Below are 8,348 nucleotides of genomic sequence, written 5' to 3'. Positions count from 1 at the left end.
CACCAGAAAGTGGAATCTGAATTCTTTGGTGAGTAGTCATACTATGAAGATCACAAGAAGCCATGAGAAGTAGCAAACATTCAGCATATTATACCACCATTCAACATTTATTCAGGCCAAATGTCAACCTGGTTGCACTTCCAATGATCTAAGCTGTATCTTTCTACTGCCAAGGTGAGGGGGAAAGTAATGGAGTCAAGAGCCAGATTTCTAACCATAGCCTCCGTAAATAGTAAATGAAATAAAAAAATGAAGTGATTGAAAACTCAATGAATAAAAACATTCATTATACTCAGTCATGATCCAGAACTCTGATATATACAGCCTATCATTTCAACTCAGCTATCACTCCAACCTTTGTTAACCTGCACTGGTTCCCCTTCTCTGGTGTATTGATTTGAAATCCTTATGATCACTTAAAAAATCTCCATTCCCTTATAGGAATATAGGAGCAGGAGTAGACCATTCGACCCCTCGAGCCTGCTCCTCCATTTAACTAGATCATGGCTGATGTTCTACCTCAACACCAGCTTCCTGCACTATCCCCGTATCCCTTGGTGTCATTGGTATCTAGAAATCTATCGACCTCTGCTTTGAACATACTCAATGACTGAGCCTCCACAGCCCTCTGCGGTAGAGAATCCCTAAGATTCACCACACCCTGACTGAAGAAATTCCTCCTCATCTTGGCCCTAAGTGGCCTACCTCTTATTCTGAGATTGTGTCCCCTGGTTCTAAACACCTCAACCAGGAGAAACTTCCTTCCATCATCTACCCTGTTTAGCCCTGTAAGAATTTTATATACTTCAATGAGATCACCTCTCATTCTTCTAAACTCAAGAGAATACAGGCCCAGTCTCCTCAATCTCTCCCCAAAGGACAATCCTGCCATCCCAGGGATTAGTCTGCTGAACCATCATTGCACTCCGTTATGTAAGGAAACCAAAACTGCACACAACATTCCAGGTGTGGTCTCACCAAGCCTATACAACTGCAGCAAGACTTCCTTATTCCTGTACTTGAATTGCCTTATAATAAAGGCTAACATATCATTTGCCTTCCTAATTGCTTGCTGCACCTGCATGTTAGCTTTCAGTGACTTATGAATAAAAACACCCAGCTCTCTTTGGACATCTATATTTCCCAGTCTCTTGGTATTTAAGAAATACTGTTTTTCCAACCAAAGTGGATAACATCACTGTTATGATGTGGCACATGGGGCAGAATTTTCTACCTACTGGGCAGGTGGGCTGGATCCAATTTCCAGCGGGCGGGGAGCCGATTCCCGCTGGAGAAGCGGGCCCCGCCACCATTTTAAGTGGGTGGGCCAATTAAGGCCTGGGATGACACACGAGATGGGACATGTTAATAAATTTCACCAAAACTTTATTAAACTTTTTAAAACCCTACATGAAACCTCATCCCACCGGTGAATAAGGTTTCATGTTTTTTTGGAAGTCTGCCAGGAATCCTGGCCTGCCCAACAACCTTAAGGTTGGACGGGCAGGTCCTTTAATTGTTTTAATGATCCTGTTGGCCATTGACAGGTTGGCGGGCGCACAGCTGATTTTGTTGTGCCCCCACCTTCTTGAAGATTTAAATGGGGTGCAGATTCCCCCTGACGTCATCCTGTGTCATTTTGCACGTTGGCGAATGGGTTCCGGCCCCTGCTCGCCAATGGCAAAACTTAGCCCATGATGGCAGATCAAATCCACGAGGGAAACTTGATCGCACTGTCACAACATCCTCCCTGCATCTACCTTGTCGAGCCCTGTAAGAATTTTATACGCTTCAATGAGATCACCTCTCATTCACCTAAACTCTAGAGGATACAGCCCCAGCCTCCTCATAAGACAATTGCGGTTTTGTAACTTGTATCTATTTTGAGATGTGAGCACTGGATCAGAAGTAATAAGTCCACCAAGATTTTTAGAGATTTTTTAAAAATCTAAATTAAAATATTTATTAACAAAAGAGAAGATTTCAAGCATGTACATAGAACTACAAATTACTATTATAATAAGTCCTAAAATTCCTAATTAACCTGACTCCCAGTTACAGCACCTTTAAGACAATGGTCCAAAAATAGATTTTAGATTCTAAACAGGTCCAGCAAATTAGCACAATACTCTAGACAGTGAAATTCCAAAGGGTTTTCTCCTTCAGCTTCAATTTTGGTTCACAGCAAGCTTATGCACAAATACTGAAGGCTTCATTAAGGCTATTTCGCACACTTCTGTTAAATCTCTCAATGCTTTTCCCTGAACCATTGGGCAGAAATTTTCTCTCAGTGGGTGGACATGCACCTGATCTGCTCGAGTGTGAAATGACGCGCACTGACGTCAGCCGAGTGTTCCTATGTCGACGTGCAGTTGTGCGATAGTTCAGTCGGTGGGCGCATACTGAAGTTGGAAACACACCTGCCGAAATTAAAAGGCCTGTTAAGTCCATTAAGTAATCAATTAACCTAAATTTTTCACTGCCCGTCCAACCTAATGGCTGGCAGGCAGGCGAAAAGGCCAAGCAGCCTTTGCATTTTTTTGGAAACCTCATCCACAGGCGGGATGAGGTTTCCAAAAGCAAATAGAAATAAAATAAAAGTTTTACAGTTGAACTAATAGCATGTCCCTGCTCATGAGAGTCACACGAGGGGGCATGTTTCATTACACTTCTATTTTCTTTGTTTTCTTTTTTGAACAACACTTCATCTCCCTGAGTCAGCTCTGTGCCTCAGGGAAGTTATGGAGCTCTCACTTACGCATATGCGTGAAGTTCGCACTCTGCCCATTCACCCTCCTTCCCGGCCCGCACAGGCAGCGGTCAGTGCTGCCACTCGCGTTTCACGCTGGGCGGGCCTTAATTGGGCTGCCGGTGTGATATTGCAGTCTGGTGCCGATTGCAGGGTGATCAGCTTCCTGAACACCCCCACCCGCCCCCGCCGCTGTGGAGTCCGCTTGCCAAGGGCAATATTCTGCCCATAGCCCCCATTCTCCTTGATATATGTTTCTCTCCTTTTTAATATGTAAATTCAAATGTTTCATATGTTTTTGATACTGCGGCCAGGATTTTTGGCTTGGTGAGCGGGGGGCAGGGCCAGCTTGCCAAGGCATAACATGATGCGGGGTGACGTCGGGCGTGCTTCTCACTGTGCGTCATTTGGATTTTCAGTTCGGCGGGCGCGTTGCCAAACTGTGAAAGGCCTATTAAGGCCATTTAAAAACTAATTAAACCAATAAACTGAGCTGCCTGTCCAACCTTAAGGTTGGCGGGCAGCTGAAGAGCCCAGGCAGCCTGTGCATTTTTCATGAAACCTCATCCACGGGTGGGATGAGGTTTCATGAAGTGTTTATAGATTGAATAAAAAGTTTTATAAAAATTCATTGGCATGTCCCAGCTCATGTGACACTGTCACATGAGGGAACATGTCTTAATTTTTTTTCTTTCCTTGAGGTGCCTCAGGGAGATTTTTGCACTCTTTCCTGTGCATGTGCGAAAGGGCACAGGCCCCGACTCAGGGAACCTCCCCCACCGCCTGCACAGGGAACGGTCAGTGCTTCTGGGTGCATGTCACACTGGGCGGGCCTTAATTGGCCCGCCCATGTAAAATGGCAGTGTGGACCCGATCGGGGACACCGACCAGGTCTGCTCCCGCCCCCACCCACCCCCACACAACCCCCTGATGAGGGGAAATTTCTCCCCTGTATCTTCCTCATAACATAAAAAACTTTCATGTTGTCACGATAAATTGTGAATAACCCTTAGGAAAAGTAAACACATCCCTCAGCCGTGCTTGTCCGGCTATTTGTAAACAACCTAAAATTCCTTTGGAATCCAAATCCCCCTTCATCTATCTAAAAATGCAAATTCCCTTCACCCCTTACATGCTAAGCCAGCATCCAGGTTTACTCATTAGCATGTCAAGCACCTAGCTTCTTTAATATAAAAACAAAATACTGCAGATGCTGGAAGTCTGAAATAAAAAACAGAAAATGCTGGAGAAATTCAGCAGGTCTGACAGCATCTGCGGCGAGAGAAACAGAATTAACAATTTGAGTCCATATGACCCTTCTTCAGAGGTAGCCTCTTTTGATGAGTCAAAGCCTGCAGTCTACTTGACTTCAAATGTAATTAAATTACACTCAGATAGACCTAACTATACTTGCCCCCATAAAAGTACAATAAATCAGAAAAATATTATGAAAATTATTATGACATTATCATGACATTCACATTTTGCCACATTATATTCCACCTGCCATGTTCTCGCCCACTCACTCAGTTTGTTTAAATCTCCTTGAAGCTTATTTCCATTCTCCTCACAGCTCCCATTCACACCAAGCTTTGGGTCACAGGAAAATTGGAAATATTATATTTTGTCCCCACAGCCAAATCATTGATATAGGTTATGAAGAGCTGGGTCCATGCACTGCTTCTTGTGGGACCCCACTAGTCACAACCTTCCAACCCGAGAATGATCCATTTATTCTTACCCTCTGTTTTCTGTCCATTAACCAATCCTCAATCCATGCCAGTATATTACCCCCAATCCCGTGAGCTCTAATCTTGCTTACTAATCTCCAGTATGAAACTTGCCAAATACACCGCATCCATTGGTTCCCCCTCTCTACAGGAAAGAAAAAGATATTGTGCCATTAGGCTGCACAAAGTACTGGTGGATCCAATCCCAGGGGATTTGGCCCTTGGCCCTTGGCCCTTGGCCCCAGGCTGGAGTTGGGTGGGGGGAGGGGGTGGAGGGTGCAATGGGGGTGGTTCTGATCCCAGAGGGCCTGATCCCTGACCGAGGTGCAGGGATGGTTTCTGATCCTGGTAGGGGTGGTGGGGGGGCAGGGAGGGGTCAGATTCTTGACCCAAGGTTTATGCCAGTGGGGTAGGAAGGATTCAATCGCTGGGAGGGGGTGAATCTGTCCCCTGACCCATGAGGAGGCCCAATTTAGAGGCAGTGCCTGGCCCCCAACTTCAGGAGGTGCAATCCCTAATCCTGGGGGAGGGGTCAATCTGAAGCTCTGCTGTGAATACACTTGGCTGCTCCCAGAGCCTGTCATTGCCACACTGCAACTGCCCAAGTTTCACAAGGCCCAGCAAACATGGCCAGCTACAGTTAAACATGCAAAGCGTGTTAAACCCAAGACTTACAGCCTCACTATAATACTCAAAATGCCTCCTGGGAGAGGATTGGCTGCCAGCCACCTTTCCCACCTGTGTAAGATTTGAAAGTTTGAGTTTTGGACTCTACTTGCCAATGTTTCTATTTTCCACCCATTCAATCAATCCTGCCTGTTCAGCCATGTTAAAATTACTCCCTCTGAATCATCTATGGACAACCAACTTGGCTCATCTTGGAGCCCACTTACTTAAGGAGAAGACAAGGCAGACCAGACCAGTGATGTAGTTTGAGTACGTTGGAATGTTGAACATGTCTAGTAACATAACCGCTGGTTTAGCATAGTCTTAATAAAAACTAAACTAAAAATTGGATGTCTGAATTGAGAAAGTTTGTGTTGCAACAGATACAGTGCCTCCCATAATGCAAACTTTCCCCAGTGAGTAATATTCATTTTGGCTTGCTCGAAAACTCTCCAGTCTAGCAACACTACGTCTTTGAGACTTGTTAAAAGCAGCCCTATTAAGATCTATGATTTGCACAGGAAATTAGATAGAAAAATGGTATGTAGTGGACAAAATGGCTGGTTGTGGACTCTAATTGATGCATTAGGAATGGTAAACTCTAAACATGCACAAATAATTCCTGGCTGGCCAAAGGAAAAATCATGTGCAGTGTCCAAATACAACATGGATTTCACATTTGCTCTGGTTTTAAAATGACTTTGGACATTCAAATAACAGGGAAAAAAATGGAACCATCATAAAATTTTCATTGTTAAAATATTGTAACATTACAATTCTGTGTTATTCTGATTTAATTAATAATTAGATCAATGCCATATATTTATCAAAACAGCATGTTGCAAAAGGTGCTTAATTTGTTTTTGTATTGAGGAATGGAGCTCTATTACAGTTATAGTGCAGGATGTTACATTTCAGAATTTCAGTGTCATAAAGCTTTTATCTTTGGTATTTATATAGATTTAATTCCCCAGATTGTATCCAATTTAATTTTTACATCCAAATAGAAAATCCACAAATGACCAGCAGGGGGCACTCTTGGATTGCAATCAGCACATTACCACAGGACGGTTACAATGGTTGAACAGGTCCTGACTGAGCAGGTTTACAAAATGTTAAGTATTTTTTTAAGCTAATACACAGTTATGAAACAAAACTTTCTTATTAAAGGTGTATCTAAAATAGTTATATGTTTTCGTAAAGAATATTTTACATAGTGTAATGACGTGTTCTCTGCTAACTTTACGAGAGCTGTATTGAGTGGGAAGGGGAAGGATTGAGAGTGCTGAGTCAAAGGCATGGTCTTTCACGTTTTACAGTTACGTTACATGCCTGTAAAGTTTAATGGAAGATGGACACTTTACCTTTTGAAAAGGAAGAAAAAACATGGAATATTGACACTACACCTTCACAAAATGGACTGTCGAACATTATGTGATCACTTTGTGGTTTCTGGGTAACCAGAGCCAGACATGGCCACATATCTATGGGAAATTACTTAAAATCCAAATTGCCTCCCCAGGTGTTAATTGACTACTGCTCACCATTTCAATGGAAGAGATTTAAAATGGCAATGCCTGCTAGACCTGCTGCCCCATGAAGATGGGATTTCAAATAAGGTCATTCAGTAAGGATGATCACAGCTGGAAAATTGACAGGATATCAAACATTTCCCAGTTGTGTGTCAATTACCTTGACTTCAACCCATTGTGTGGATAATGAAATACATTTGTAGTGTCATCACATGACTGAAACTGGCTGGATGAGGAATCAACATCTTATTAATCCACAAGTGCAGCCCAACAAGGCAGTCTGGGACAAGCACCTCGGAGGGAGAGATCTCACCCAGTAAAATGAAAGAATCCTGGCTTGAAAAGAAAGTCATTTCAGGCATGAAGAGGGGCTAATGCGTTTTATGTGCAAGATTACATTTCTTCACTACAGAGGCTTGACCACAATTTCAATGGAAAAACCAAAAATATCCAACTTCCATTTGTCTTCAAGTAGCCAGGCAAGAATCTTTCAGGCCTGCAATGTTTTCAACCACCCTCTTAAGAAGTGACCTGCTTCTGTTTAACCTTTCTAATAATCTAAGTCAGTGTTTTGTCTCTAGAAATCACCTTTTCTTGTGTGTGTTTGTGTGTGTGTTTGTTGCATTTACATTTCAGGTGTTGTGAAAATAAATGTTTGTCTTCTCTTTTGATTTAAACTTACAAGAAAGCCTGTTTGTGTCCTTTCTTTAAAGTCACAGCACTCAAAAGGGTTAGGACACTCCTCAGAAAAATACTTCTTGTTGCGGTCAGCTGAGAGGTGGGAAAAAGAGAGAAATTATTCCACATCTCTTCCCATATGTAACACAGGGCTATTCAGAAAGTATGAATCATGTGAAGGGGAGCCCTGCTTTGGCACTTCTGGCCCCATCATTAAACTTTCTGCCTGCACTGCAAGGGGTGAAATAGACGTTTTCTGCCGCATCTCTCCATGCGCATGCACTAATTTGTCTTGGCAGCCATTGATCATTGTGGGGAAGTTCATCTCCTTCTGCAAGTCACTTGATATATCAACACCTTCACTATTGCTCTGGACAGTATCAGTGCCTTTCTTAAAGTCTTCTTGTTTGCTCCTATACAATGTTGTTTGCCTCTCGATCCTATGATAAAAGCACTTCTCCTTTAAGATGCTAAGAAGTCTTTAAGCAGTCGCTACTACCTGATTTTCCAACTGCCAATTTGCAAATTGGGACTGTTTTTTGGTCTAGGTGCATGTCTATTAAATGTTAATAAGGACCGATAATCAGAATTGAACAGGTCGCATGTTGACTCTTCCAGGCTGTCATTGCACATGGCTCATCCAATGACAATCCGTTTACAAATAATATGAAAATTAACTCCTCATCTCACGTTTTACACAGACCAAAGCTGACCAAATGGACCCAGCTTCAGAACTAATTTCTTTGTAATAGGCTTTTCCTGAGTTGTGTAAACTTCAAATGTGTTGTTCAGTCATGATACAGACAGATTATGTGACACTCACGTATTTGTTTAGATGCATAGAGAGTTGTATACATTTGAATGGCATGATACAATAATAGTCAGGATTATTTCTTGACTAGACATGTAGGTGAAGCAGATGATAGATAAGCAAGGGACTTTGTAAAGGGGTATGGGAAGGTTGTCCAGCAAATGACTAGTTGCTGATGTTTG

This window comes from Carcharodon carcharias, chromosome 3 (genome assembly GCF_017639515.1).
Source record: "Carcharodon carcharias isolate sCarCar2 chromosome 3, sCarCar2.pri, whole genome shotgun sequence".
Taxonomy (NCBI): Eukaryota; Metazoa; Chordata; class Chondrichthyes; order Lamniformes; family Lamnidae; genus Carcharodon; species Carcharodon carcharias.
The sequence above is the reverse complement of the archived record's forward strand: the minus strand, read 5'-3'. Positions refer to the sequence as shown.